Source organism: Megascapheus bottae, chromosome 18, assembly GCF_031878675.1.
Source record: "Megascapheus bottae isolate mThoBot1 chromosome 18, mThoBot2.hap1, whole genome shotgun sequence".
NCBI classification, from domain to species: domain Eukaryota; kingdom Metazoa; phylum Chordata; class Mammalia; order Rodentia; family Geomyidae; genus Megascapheus; species Megascapheus bottae.
Window position 1 is genome coordinate 15,775,898 of NC_143526.1, and position 12,531 is coordinate 15,788,428.

General features: G+C 43.1%; 1 long non-coding RNA gene and 1 pseudogene across 1 annotated transcript; both read right to left on the reverse strand.

Moving 5' to 3' along the window:
- Positions 1-149: 149 nt before the first annotated feature.
- On the reverse strand, positions 150-2,696 carry LOC150050157 (uncharacterized). The gene is made up of 2 exons (XR_016538705.1): positions 2,597-2,696; positions 150-766 (listed from the first exon to the last, which is right to left on the reverse strand). It is a non-coding gene; the product is annotated as an uncharacterized LOC150050157 (long non-coding RNA).
- A 7,415-nt stretch (positions 2,697-10,111) lies between these two features.
- Positions 10,112-10,225, reverse strand: LOC150050158 (small nucleolar RNA SNORA40; annotated as a pseudogene).
- Between the last annotated feature and the right edge of the window lie 2,306 nt (positions 10,226-12,531).

Sequence of the window (12,531 nt, forward strand, 5' to 3'; positions counted from 1 at the left end):
CCCAAGGACAGTGCCCAGGCCCTCAGTTCAAGCCCCAGGACTGGCAAACAAAAAAAAAGTTATTTGTTTAAAGTACCAGCATACCAAACTTAATTTTCATTAAAATGTAATTCTTGTTTACACCATTAATTCAAAACCCAAGACTCAGATTTTACAGGTATACATAGTATGTATTTCAAAAATAATGTTTCATCATCTAAATCCAAGTTAGATTCTTTTCATAAAAAGCAATTACAACTTGAGGACACTTCACATATGCCTCTTTCGCCAGCACCAAATCATTCTTATTTGAATCTTTCCATTTTATGACAAACATCAGCTCTCCAAAAATGTTGGTGGCACCAAGTATTTGTTCAGCCTTCAGACCTCGGGCAAAACCCTTTGCATCTTTTTTCTTCTTGGATTTTGTAGCATCAGATTTACTTTCCAATACAGATTTCCTTTTTGTACCATTCTTTCCTTTACCAGCCTTTTGAGAATTAAAAAATGCCTTCACCAATTTAGGACAATGTAAGTTTTCTTCAGGTTCCCAGGTATTGTCAGCATCTGAGTATCCTTTCCACTTCAGCAAATATTTCACCTTTCCATTCACTACACGTCGAGCCAGTACTTTTTTCACCTCATATTCTTCAGGCTCTACCTCTTCAATTTTTATACTCTTTCTGTTCCATTTATTTTCCATTTTTTTTTGCAATGTGATTTTCTTGGAAGCTAGTTTTTATTGCGGGTCTGGATTTTGCAGCCGCTCTAGATGCACTTTCATTACCTGCAACAAATGCACATCATTGATGGAGACTGTTGATCATCAGGGTACCTATGGCTATATCATGACTGGAGGTTTATGGACCTTGGGGAAGTGTTCAGGGGTTCTAGCAGAACTGTGCAGCTGTGAGTACTTCCTTGACAGATTTGGGATGAACCCATATGGAAGAGCAGGGAAGGAGAAAGTGGACACCTACCTAGCCAGCCATGGAGGCACAATCAACCCTGGCAAATGTCACATGCAGTAAGGTCACCCTCAAATCCTAGATCTATGGATATTTCCATATCTTCCCCTCAATTGTCTGCTTAAGAAATGGTTCTTTTTCTTTTTTTCTTTTAAAAAATATTGGCAGCTGGGCTCTAGTAGGATTATTGTTCAAACATACCCTGGACATGGGCCATGAGTTTGGCTTAGTGGTAGAGTGCTTGTCTAGCATGCATGAAGCCATGGGTTCCATTCCTCAGTACCACATACACAGAAAAAGCTAGGAGTGGTGCTGTGGCTCAAGTGGTAGAGGGCTAGTCTTGGGAAAACCCAAGGACAGTGCTTTGGCCCTGAGCCCAAGCCCAGGACTGGCGGAAAAAAAAAAGAAAATACTGTGGACAAGGGAATTGGTGAGCTCTTATCTTCAATAGTGAGTGTTATCCTTGATTTTTGCCAGTTCTGGGGCTTGAACTCAGGGCCTGAGCACTGTCCTTGGGCTTTTTCCTCAAGACTAGGCCTCTACCACTTGAGCCACAGCACCACTTCTGGCTTGCTTTTCTATGTATGTGGTACTGAGGGATCAAACCCAGTCTGTGCATGCTAGGTAGGCAAGCACTCTACATTAGGCCAAAGTCCCTGTCACCTTGATTTTTTTTTTATTCAAGGGAAAGGATAAGCTAAGGGACAGTGCTCAGGCTTTCAGATAAAGCCCCCCCCCCCAAAAAAAAAAGTCCTCTGAGCATTCCAGGTGGCTGACTAGTGGAGTCCCTTTGGTGAGATTGGCCAGGGTCTGTGGTTTCATTGGACAACTTGAGTGCTTTTGTTTTTTGGGGGGAGGGGGGAGAAGGGGTCATGGTACTTGAACTCTGGGCCTGGGCGCTGTCCCTGAATGCTTCAGCTCAAGGCTACCACCCTACCCCTGGAGCCACAGCCCCACTTCCCATTTTCTAGTGATTAATTGGAGATAAGAGTCTCCTGAGTAGCTAGGATTACAGGACTGACTCACTGTGCCAGGCTATGTTTTGGGTTTTTTGTTGTAGGTGGTTACAGGGCTTGAATTCTGGGCTTGAGTGCTGTCCCTGATCTCTAACAGTTCAAGACTAGCCTCTACCACTTTGTGCCACAACCCCACTTCGGGTTTTCTGGTGGTTAGTTGAAGATAAGAGTCTCACCAACTTTCCTGCCCAAGCTGGCTTTGAGCTACCATTCTCAGATATCACACTCCTGAATTGCTAGGATTACAGGCATAAGCCACTAGTACCCAGCTTCTATTCCTCAGTCTTATGTCTAATGCTGATAGTTTCTCCAGAAAGAAGTCCTTTAATTTCCTGGCTGCATAGCCACAGATCTGCCAGTCAGCATCCTTAGAGCCAACTCTAGAATGACACTAGAAATCTCATTAGCTAATTCCGTTCCTAGCTTCTGGTAAGGCGTCACCTCTCTGCCTGTTATCCCTTTGTGGAGTTTCTGGATTAGATTCTCCATTCCTGAAACTGGGTAGAAGGAGTTGATGGTTAAACTAGGCAGAGAATTGGCCTTACGGTTCTAACTGTTCCTTCTTTATGTGGCAGTTTTTTGCCCTGAAGGAAATTTCAGCTTACAAAATGGCCACAATTCTGTATATCTTACCTTGTAACCCACTTCTTACAAACTATTTTCACACTCCTCCACTGAGGTAGACATCAAAATATTCCTCCTTTGAGTTTGATTGGAACTTTGTAGTCATAACCAAAAGACATAGCAACAGAATGTTAACTCATAAGCTAGGTCATAGAAGGCAAGCATTCTACCACTAGGCCACACTCCCAGTCCCCAACTAGCTTTTTTTAATTTTAAGCCAAAACAAGGGGCCCAGGTGCAATGGCTCACACCTATAATCCTAGCTACTCAGGAGGCTGACCTAGTGGTAAGAGTGCTTGCCTAGCATGCACAAAGACCCGAGTTCGATTCCTTGGTTCCACATACATACAAAAAGCCAGAAGTGGTGCTGTGGCTCAAGTGGTAGAGTACTAGCCCTGAAAAAGCACACACACAATTCTTTTTGTTGGTAATGGAGATTGAACTCAGGGCATCACTTTTGCAAGGCAGGTGTACTTTTTTTTTTTTTTTGAGTCATGGAGCTTGAAATCTGGGCCTGGGCACTGGCCCTGAGCTCTTTAACTCAAGGCTACTGCCCTACCCCTTGAGCCACAGCCCCACTTCCTGTTTTCTAGTGTTGAATTGGAAATGAGAATCTCAAGGTCTTTAGTGTCCAAGCTGGCAGATCTCAGCCTCCTGAATTGCTAGGATTACAGGTGTGAGCCACCAGCACCTGGCCTATGTTATTTTTGTAGACTCAAGGATGAATGGGAATAAAAAATATATTCAGTCCCACATGTTTAATCATTTTTTCCTCTCTAATCAAGTTAAAACTCAAGGTGATTTATTCTTTTCTGAATTCTTACAACACTATGATAATTTCATGGCAAAAACTGAAACAAGCCGGGCAATGGTAGCTCATGCCTGTAATCCTAGCTACTAAGGAGGCTGAGATATGAGGATCACAGTTCAAAGCCAGCCCTGGCATAAAAGTCCATGAAATTCTTATTTCCAATTAACCACCAGAAATTTGGAAATGGCACTGTGGCTCAAGTGGTAGACATTAGCGTTGAGACGAATAGTTCAGGGACAGAGCCCAGGCCCAGAGTTCAAGCCCCACAATGGACCAAAAACAAACAAAAAAACCCCAAACCAAAAACAAATACAGATCTCCAGGTAGTTTATAAATCCATTAGCTGATGCATTTTGTAGTTTTCAAATAAAGGAACTAGCTGGAAGTGATGCTGAGGCTCAAGTGGTAAAGCGCTAGCCTTGAGAAAGTCTAAGGACAGTGCTCAGGACCTGAGCTCAAGCCCAGGACTGGCAGAAAAAAAAAAAGAAAAAGAAGTCAAATACAGGAACTATGAATAACAAAGACATGGGAGGGAAAAATAGGTAGAAAATATTCACTGAACATTTCCAACTCTTTTGTCTAAAGCAGAGTTCTGCTTTAGATTTTCAAGAAACATTACACACAAAAAGAAAGCAGGACTGGGCACTGGTGACTTATGCCTGTAATCATAGCTACTCAAGAGGCTGAGATCTGGGGATCTTGGTTGAAAGCCAGCTTGGGTACGAAAGTCTGTGAGACTCATCTCCAATTAACCACCAGAAAGCTGGAAGTTCTGTGGCTCAGAGCTCAGGGACAGTGCTCAGGCCCAGAGTTCAAGTTCTACAACTGCCCCCCCCCCAGAAAAAAGAGGAACAAAAGAAAGCAGGGTGTGATGGTACATGGGTATAATCCTGTCACTTAGGAGACTGAGGCTGGAGGATAGCAAGTTTATAGCCAGTCTAGGCTACATAATAAACCTTGTTTAAAGGAAGAAAAGAGGAAAGGGAGAAGGAATAAGGGAAGAAATGAGAAAGAAATACATGAAATTAATTTTTATGTGTTTTATTTGATCCAATATAAACGAACATTTTAATATGCAGGGCTGGGCGCCAGTGGCTCAGGTCTATAATCCTAGCTACTCAGGAGGCTGAGATCTGAAGATCACCATTTGAAACTAGTCCTGGCAAGAAAGTCTGTGAGACTGTTAACCACCAGTACTGGGCTTGAATTCATTTTCTTGCTAGGCTTTTTTTTTTGAGTCATGGTGCTTGAACTCTGGGCCTGGGCACTGTCCCTGAGCTATTCAGCTCAAGGCTACCACCCTACCCCTTGATCCGCAGCACCACTTCTGGTTTTCTAGTGGTTAACTGGAGATAAGAGTCTCACAAACTTTAGTACCTGGGCTGACTTTGAACCTTGATCCTTTGGATCTCAGCTTCCTCAGCCTCCACCTCCTCCTCCTCCTCCTCCTCCTCCTCCTCCTCCTCCTCCTCCTCCTTCTTTGTCCTCGGCCTTGAATTCAGGACCTGAGCACTGTCCTTGAGCATTTTCTGCTCGAGGCTAGCACTCTATCAGGGGGTAGATCACAGCACCACTGAATCACAATACCACTTCTGGCTTTTCCTGTGTGTGTGGTACTGAGGAACTGAACTCAGGGCTTCATGTATGATAGACAAGCAAACACTCTACCACTAGGCCACGCTCCCAGCCCCCAAACGCCAATTATTGAAGAAGCTGTTTTTCTCCTCACTGTATGTCTTTGATCCCCTTATCAAATATCAGTTAACTCTTAAGTATATGATTTTATTTCTGGGTCTTCTAATATGTTCCATTGGTCTTGTGTCAAAACCAGATTTTTTTTTTTTGTCATAGGGTTTGAACTCAGGCCCTGGACACTGAACCTGAGCAATTTTGCTCAAAGCTAGTGCTTTACCACTTTGAGCCATAGCTCTACTTCCGGTTAATTGAAGATGAGAATCACATGGGAACATTTCTGCCTGGGCTGGCTTTGAACTGGGATCCTCAGATTTTAGCTTCCTGAGTAGCTAAAATTATAGGCGTGAGTCACTGGCACCTCGCTGTGGTTTTATTTTCTGTCCTGCTATTTTGTCAAAATGGTTGATCTGTTCTAGGAACTTAGGGGTGGAGACTTTGGAGTCTTTTGGATACGAGATTATGTCACCAGCAAATAGAGATAGACTACTTCTTTTGTGTCCTTTTCTTGCCTTCTTGCTTTGGCTAGGAACTCCAGAATATATTGAAGAACTGTGGAGAGAGTGGACGACCTTAATCTTTTCCCTAATTTTTAGAGGAAATAGTTTTAGTTTTTCACTATTCAGTATGATATTGGCTATTGATCTGTCACATCAAGCCTTTATTATTTTAAGGAATGTGCCTTCTATTCTTCTCCAAGGCCTTTCTTTCTTTCTTTCTTTCTTTCTTTCTTTCTTTCTTTCTTTCTTTCTTTCTTTCTTTCTTTACCAGTTCTGGGGCCTGAACTCAGGGCCTGGGCACTGTCTTTGGGCTTTCTCCAGGATCCACAGCACCATTTCTGGCTTTTTCTGTGTATGTGATACCAAGGAATCGCATCCAGGGCTTCGGGCATGCTAGGCAAGCACTCTACCATTGGGCCACCCTCCCAGCCAAATTTTACTCTGAATTTTTTGTTGTTGTTGTTGGTCATGTGGCTTGAACTCTGGGCCTGGGTGCTGTCTCTCAGCTCTTCAGCTCAAGGCTACCCCCCTATCTCTTGAACCACAGTGCTACTTCCAGTTTTCTAGTGATTACTTGGAGATAAGAGTCTCACAGACTCATGGACTTTTTAGTGCCTGAGCTGGCTTTGAACCACGATCCTCAGATCTCAGCCTCCTGAGTAGCTAGGATTACCGGTGTGAGTTACCACAACCGGCTCACAGCACTACTTCTTCCAAGGCTTTTAACATAAATGGATATTGGATATATAGCCAGTCCTGGAACTTGAGCTCAAGACCTGGGAGCTATCCCTAGGCTTCTTTTGCTCAAGGCTAGCACTCTACCACTTGAGCCATATCACCACTTCCAGCTTTTTCTGTTTATGTGGTACTGAGTAATGAACTCAGGGCTTCATGCAATGCTAGGCAAACAAGCACTCTACCATTCAGCCACATTTCCAGCCTCTGGATATTGATTTTTTTTTTTTTGCCAGTCCTGGGGCTTGAACTCAGGGCCTAAACACTGTCCTTAGGCTTTCTCAAGGCTAGAGCTCTACCACTTGAGCCAGAGCATCACTTTTATCTTTTTTCTATGTATATGGTATTGAGCAATGGAACCCAGGTCTTTGTGCATGTTAGACAAGCACTCTACCAGTAGGCCAAACTCCCAGCCCTGGATGTTGGATTTTGTCAAAGACATTTTCTGCATTGAGATGATCCTGTGGTTCTTGTCTTTGTGGATGTAATGGATTACATTTATTGATTTATATATGTTAATACATGGACTTTCGGGCTGAGAGTTTGGCCTAGTGGTAGAATGCTTGCCTAGCATGCATGAAGACCTGAGTTCCATTTCTTAGTACCACATACATAGAAAAAAGTTGGAAGTGGTGCTGGGGCTCAAGTGGTACAGCTCTAGCCTTGAGAAAACCCAATGACGGTGCTTAGGCCCTGAATTCAAGGTCCAGGTCTGGCAAAAAACAAACAAACAAATGCGACAGACTTTCACATTTTTTTATTCTTTCTTTCTTTCTTTCTTTCTTTCTTTCTTTCTTTCTTTCTTTCTTTCTTTCTTTCTTTCTTTCTTGCCAGTCCTTGGACACTTTTTGCTCAAGGCTATCACTCTGCCACTGGAGACACAGTGCTACTTCCACCTTGTTCTGTGTTATTTGTTTCTGGAGACTTGAAATCAGGCCGTTGTCCATGCCAGGCAAGCATGCTACTACTAGGCCATGCTTCTAGCCCCCACACTTCATGTTTTGTTCCCTGCTTGTGGGCCTTGAACTCAGGGCCTGTGTGCTGTCCCTGAACTCTTTTCCTTAAGGCTATTATTCTGTCACTTCCAGCCACAGCTCAAAAACTTTTCTGGGAGTTAATTGGAGATGAGTCTCAAGTGCTTTCCTGCCCTGGATGGCTTTGGGGATCTAGAGAGACTGCCCTGGCTGGGGCTAGTCAGTTCCTAAAAGTGGGAAAGGACTCCTCAAGCAGTATGCCTTTCAAATGCAAACCAATCAATCTAAAATGAGGCTCTACTTGACTTTCTTATCCAGCCTACCATTTCACTGCCCTATTCCCCCTCAGGGGCCAGGTACCTAGAAACTAAAAACAGTTTCCCTGTCCCAGAGCCTGGGGAAATTATTCACACCTGCTGGCCTCACAGCTCAGGTCCCATCCCTAGGGAACCACAATTGCAACCTAGTTCTGGTCATACCATGGGCATGCTGCTGCTGCTGCTGCTGCTGCTGCTGCTGCTGCCTCTTCTTCTTCTTCTTCTTCTTCTTCTTCTTCTTCTTCTTCTTCTTCTTCTTCTTCTTCTTCTTCTTCTTCTTCTTCTTCTTCTCCTTCTCCCCTTCTCCTTCTCCTCCCCCTCTCCTCCTCTTCCTCCTCCTCCTCGGATCTGAGGGTTGAAAGCCAGCCAGAGCACTAAAGAACCTGAGATTCGGGCCAGGAGTTTAGCCTAGTGGTAGAGTGCTTGCCTAGCATGCACAAAGACCCAGGTTCAATTCCTCGGTGCCGCATACATAGAAAAAAGCCAGAAGTGGTGCTGAGGCTCAAGTGGTAGAGCTCTAGCCTTGAGAAAGCCCAAGGACAGTGCTCAGGCCCTGAGCTCAAGCCCCTGGACTGGCAAAAAAAAAAAAGAACCTGACATTCCTAGTTCCAATTAATCACTAAAAACAGGAAATGAAACTGTGGCTCAAGGGGTAGGGCTCAGAGTTGAAGAGCTCAGGGCCAGCATCCAGGCCCAGTGTTCAAGCCCTATGGCAGCCCCCCCCCAAAAAAAATCAGGACTGGGAATGTGACTTTATGGTAGAGCATTTCCCTAGTATGCATGAAACCCTGGGTTCAATTCCTCAGTACCACATAAAGTTGCAAGTGGTACTATGACTAGAGTGCCAGCCTTGAGCAAAAGAGACACTCAGGAACAGTGCACAGGCCCTGAGTTCAAGCTCTACAACTGGCAATTTATTTTTTTTTTAATCAGCTGGTAGCTCACATCTGCAATTCTAGCTACTCACATCACTGAGATCCGAGGATCACAGTTCAAAGCCAGCTCCATAAGGAAAGGCAATGAGATTGTTATCTCCATAAAGCTCAGTGACAGTACCCAAACACTGAATTCAGGCCCCACGACTGACCAAAAAAAAAAAAAAAGTTTGCTTACCTCTAACATATGTAAATGGTCTTACCAAGTAAACAAGTCAAGGTTTAGTTCATAAAAATGGACTTCATAGTTAGGCACCAGTGGCTCACACTTGTAGTTCTAGCTACTCAGAAAATTGAGATCTGAGGATCAGGGTTCAAAGCCAAGCTCAGGCAGGAAAGTCTGTGAGACTTTTTTTTTCCCCCAGTCCTGGGGCTTGAACTCGGGGCCTGAGCACCATCATTGAACATATTGAGCTACAGTGCCACCTCCAGCTTTTCCTGTGTATGTGGTACCAAGCAATTGAACCCAGGGCTTTGTGAATGCTTGGTGAGCACTCTACCACTAGGCTACGCTCCCAGCCTGTCTGTAAGACTCTTATCTACAATAACCTACTCAGAAAAAGCTGTAAGTAGTGCTGTGGCTCAAGTGGTAGAGCTCTAGCCTTGAGCACAGAGAGGGTCAGGGACAGTGCCCAGGCCCTGCAAAAAATAAAAATAAAAAAATAAATAGACTTGATTTTTATTTGGAAACTGTATAAGGAATATGAACGTGAAAGACAAAACAAGCATAAATCAGATTCATATGGAAACAAAAAGAAAGGGCAATATATCTTTCTCTTCCTCTCCCCCAAAACAAAAGAACAAAGTTTGAAGTGAGGCTCTCTGATGGATGGTGGTACAAGTCCTTTTAAATACCCTTTCCCATGACAAAAATGGTCATTTCTTCCCAGAACAAAGCCTAATCATGACTTTGGTAGATTGCAAATATCATCATCCCTTTGTTATCAACAGCAAATATTGATTAAAGGCAGGGATAATGTTTTTGTTTCTGTGGGTTCCCAGAGCCTTGCACAGTGCCCTCTGTGTTTGTCTAATTGAGATAAGGGGTCTACTGTCTAGTAACAAATAACCCAGGGGTCACATTTAAAACATAGATGCATTGTTTATACAAGTGAAAGTCTTAACATGCACAGCTCAGTGAACTCTAGCAACTGAATACACATGCATGAAGCCACCACATAGGTCACCATCGAGTGTACTTCTAGCTCCTCAGAAAGTTCTTGTATTTTTTTCCTTCCAGCCACAAGCCTGGTTTGGGCCATTACATAAATAAATCCATACATTGTGAGGTTTTGTTTTTTTTTGTTTTTTTTTTGCCTGGAGGGGTCTTCTTTAACTTTTTAAAGCTTTTAGATCAACTTTATTATCAGAGCCAGCTTTCATGAGTTAACAAACCCCTATCACTGCCAACTATTGTAGGAATCATATTCTTTCTTTCTTTATTTTTTAATTTGTTTTATTTGGGGGATAATGTATAGAGAGGTTATAGTTATATTTGTCATGTAGTAGGTACATTATTTCTCACACATTGATACCCCCTCATGCTTTTGTCCCCATTTTCATATTATTTCTTATATGTACCAAAAACCTCATTAATAACTTCTGAGTTGCAAAAGAGGATTTACTATTTGCACCTGTCTGTAAGACTTTATTATGAAGACACACACAAGTGCTTCTTAGTTAGTATTTTTGTCTATGAGATTCACCTATTTTTTTTGCCAGTCCTAGGGCTTGAACTCAGGGCCTCTGCACTGTCCTTGCATACTTTTTGCTCAAGACTAGCACTCCGCCATTTGAGCCACAGTGCCACTTCTGGCTTTTTCTATTTATATGGTACTGAGGAATGAAGCTCAGAACTTCATGCATGCTAGGTGAGTACTCTACCATCAAGCCACATTCCTAGACCGTATCTTTTTTTTTTCTTTAATAAATTTTGAGCCAGGTGCCAGTATATCACACCTATAATCCTAACTGTTCAGGAGACTGAGATCTGAAGATCAGGGTTTGAAGCCAGACAGGGCAGGAAAGTCTGTGAGATTATTATTATTTTTTTTGTATGGAAGCAAGATTTTGGCTGGGAGCATAGTCTAGTTATAGAGTGCTCTCCTAGCATGCTCGCAGCTCTGGGTTCCATTCCTTGGTACCACCTACTCAGAAAAAAACAGAAGTGGTGCTGTGGCTCAAATGGCAAGGTACTAGCCTTGAGTAAAAAGTATCCAAGGAGAGGGCTGGGAGTTTCTAGTGGTAGAGTGCTTGCCTAGTATACATGAAGACCCAGGTGCAATTCCTTGGTATCACATAATAGAATAAGCCAGAAGAGGTGCCATGTTCAAGTGGTAGAGCTCTATCCTTGAAAAAGCCCAAGGACTGGGCTCAGGCCCTGAGTCCAAGCCTCAGGACTGGCAAAAGAGAAAAGAAAAAAAAAAGTATTTGTTAGCCTGGTGTGATGGCTCACACCTGTAATCCTAGCTACTCAGGAGGCTGAGAGCTGAGGATCAAGGTTCAAAGACAGTCTGAACTCTTTTTTTTTTTTGCCAGTCTTGGGCTTGAGCTCAGGGCCTGAGCACTGTCCTTGGACTTTCTCAAGGCTAGAGCTCTACCACTTGAGCCTCAGCACCACTTCCAGCTTTTTTCTATGTATGTGGTACCAAGGAATCGAACCCGGGTCTTCATGCATGCTAGGCAAGCACTTTAACCACTAGGCCAAACTCCCAGGCCAACAGTCTGAACTCTTATTTCCAATTCTCATATACAAAAATGGGAAGTGGGGCATGGCTTAAGGGTAGATTGAGGGGCTGGGACTTTGGCCTAGTGATAGAGTACTTGCCTAGCATGCACAGAGACCTAGGTTCAATTCCTCAGTCTCACATACATAGAAAAAGTCAGAAGTGGTGCTGTGACTCAAGTGACAGACCATTAGCCTTGAGAAAGCCCAAGGACAGCGCCTAGGCCGAGTTCAAGCCCCATGACCCACCAAAAAAAATAAAATGTGTCCAAGGACAGTGCCCAGGTCTTGAGTTCAAGTCCCAGGACTGTCACAAATAAATAAATTTAAAAAACCCATTTACTATAAGCATCATGTTTCTCAAAGTGTGACTATCTTGGAACAGCAGCAGAATTTAAAGTTTGAGAACCACTAGATTAAAGGACTCAGTGAATATATTCTGTAACATACCACAGAGCCAGTATTTTAGACTATGAAGCCCATGCAATCTCTGTGGCTTTGAAGTGGTAGCAAAGAGTAGCCAGAAACAAATGAATGAGCATATTAGCTTTGGTCTAATGTGGACTTTAGAGAATCAGATAACTGTTTAGAATGTAAGGTAGATGCCAGACAAAATAATTTCCTTATTTTTGAGAAAGAAAATGTCTCGTGTTGGGTACAGTGGCTCACGCCTGTAATCCTACAGATCTCAGGAGGCTGAGATCTGAGGATCAAGGTTTAAAGCCAGCTCCGGCACAAAAGGACCTGAGACTCTTACCTTCAATTAACATCTAGAAAATGGCAAGTGGGGCTTATCTCAAGGGTAGGGTGGTAGCCTTGAGCTGAAGAGCTGAGGGACAGTGCCCAGGCCCCCAGGCGGAGTTCAAGCCCCATGACCCATAAAAAGAAAGGAAGAAAGAAAGACAGAAAGAAAGAGAGAAAGAAAGAAAGAAAGAAAGAGAGAAAGAAAGAAAGAAAGAAAATGTCTCTCCTGTTACCTTTCCTCTCTTATCAGACTTTGTTAAATAAGAATTCCAGGAGGCCATTGTTTTACACAAACCTATTATAGTATATCCCAACAAATCAAGCTAAAGAAACAAACAAACTCAGTCTCAGGAGTCATTCTCTGCACAAGTCAGATTCACTATTCTGAAATCAAATGGCTAATCTAACTGACTTTCCCAGAAATTAGGATTAGGGAGATAACAGATAAGTTTCCCCAAAGTGCCAGCTTCCATTGTTATAATAATGAAGTTCTCTAGTCTTAATCTATAGA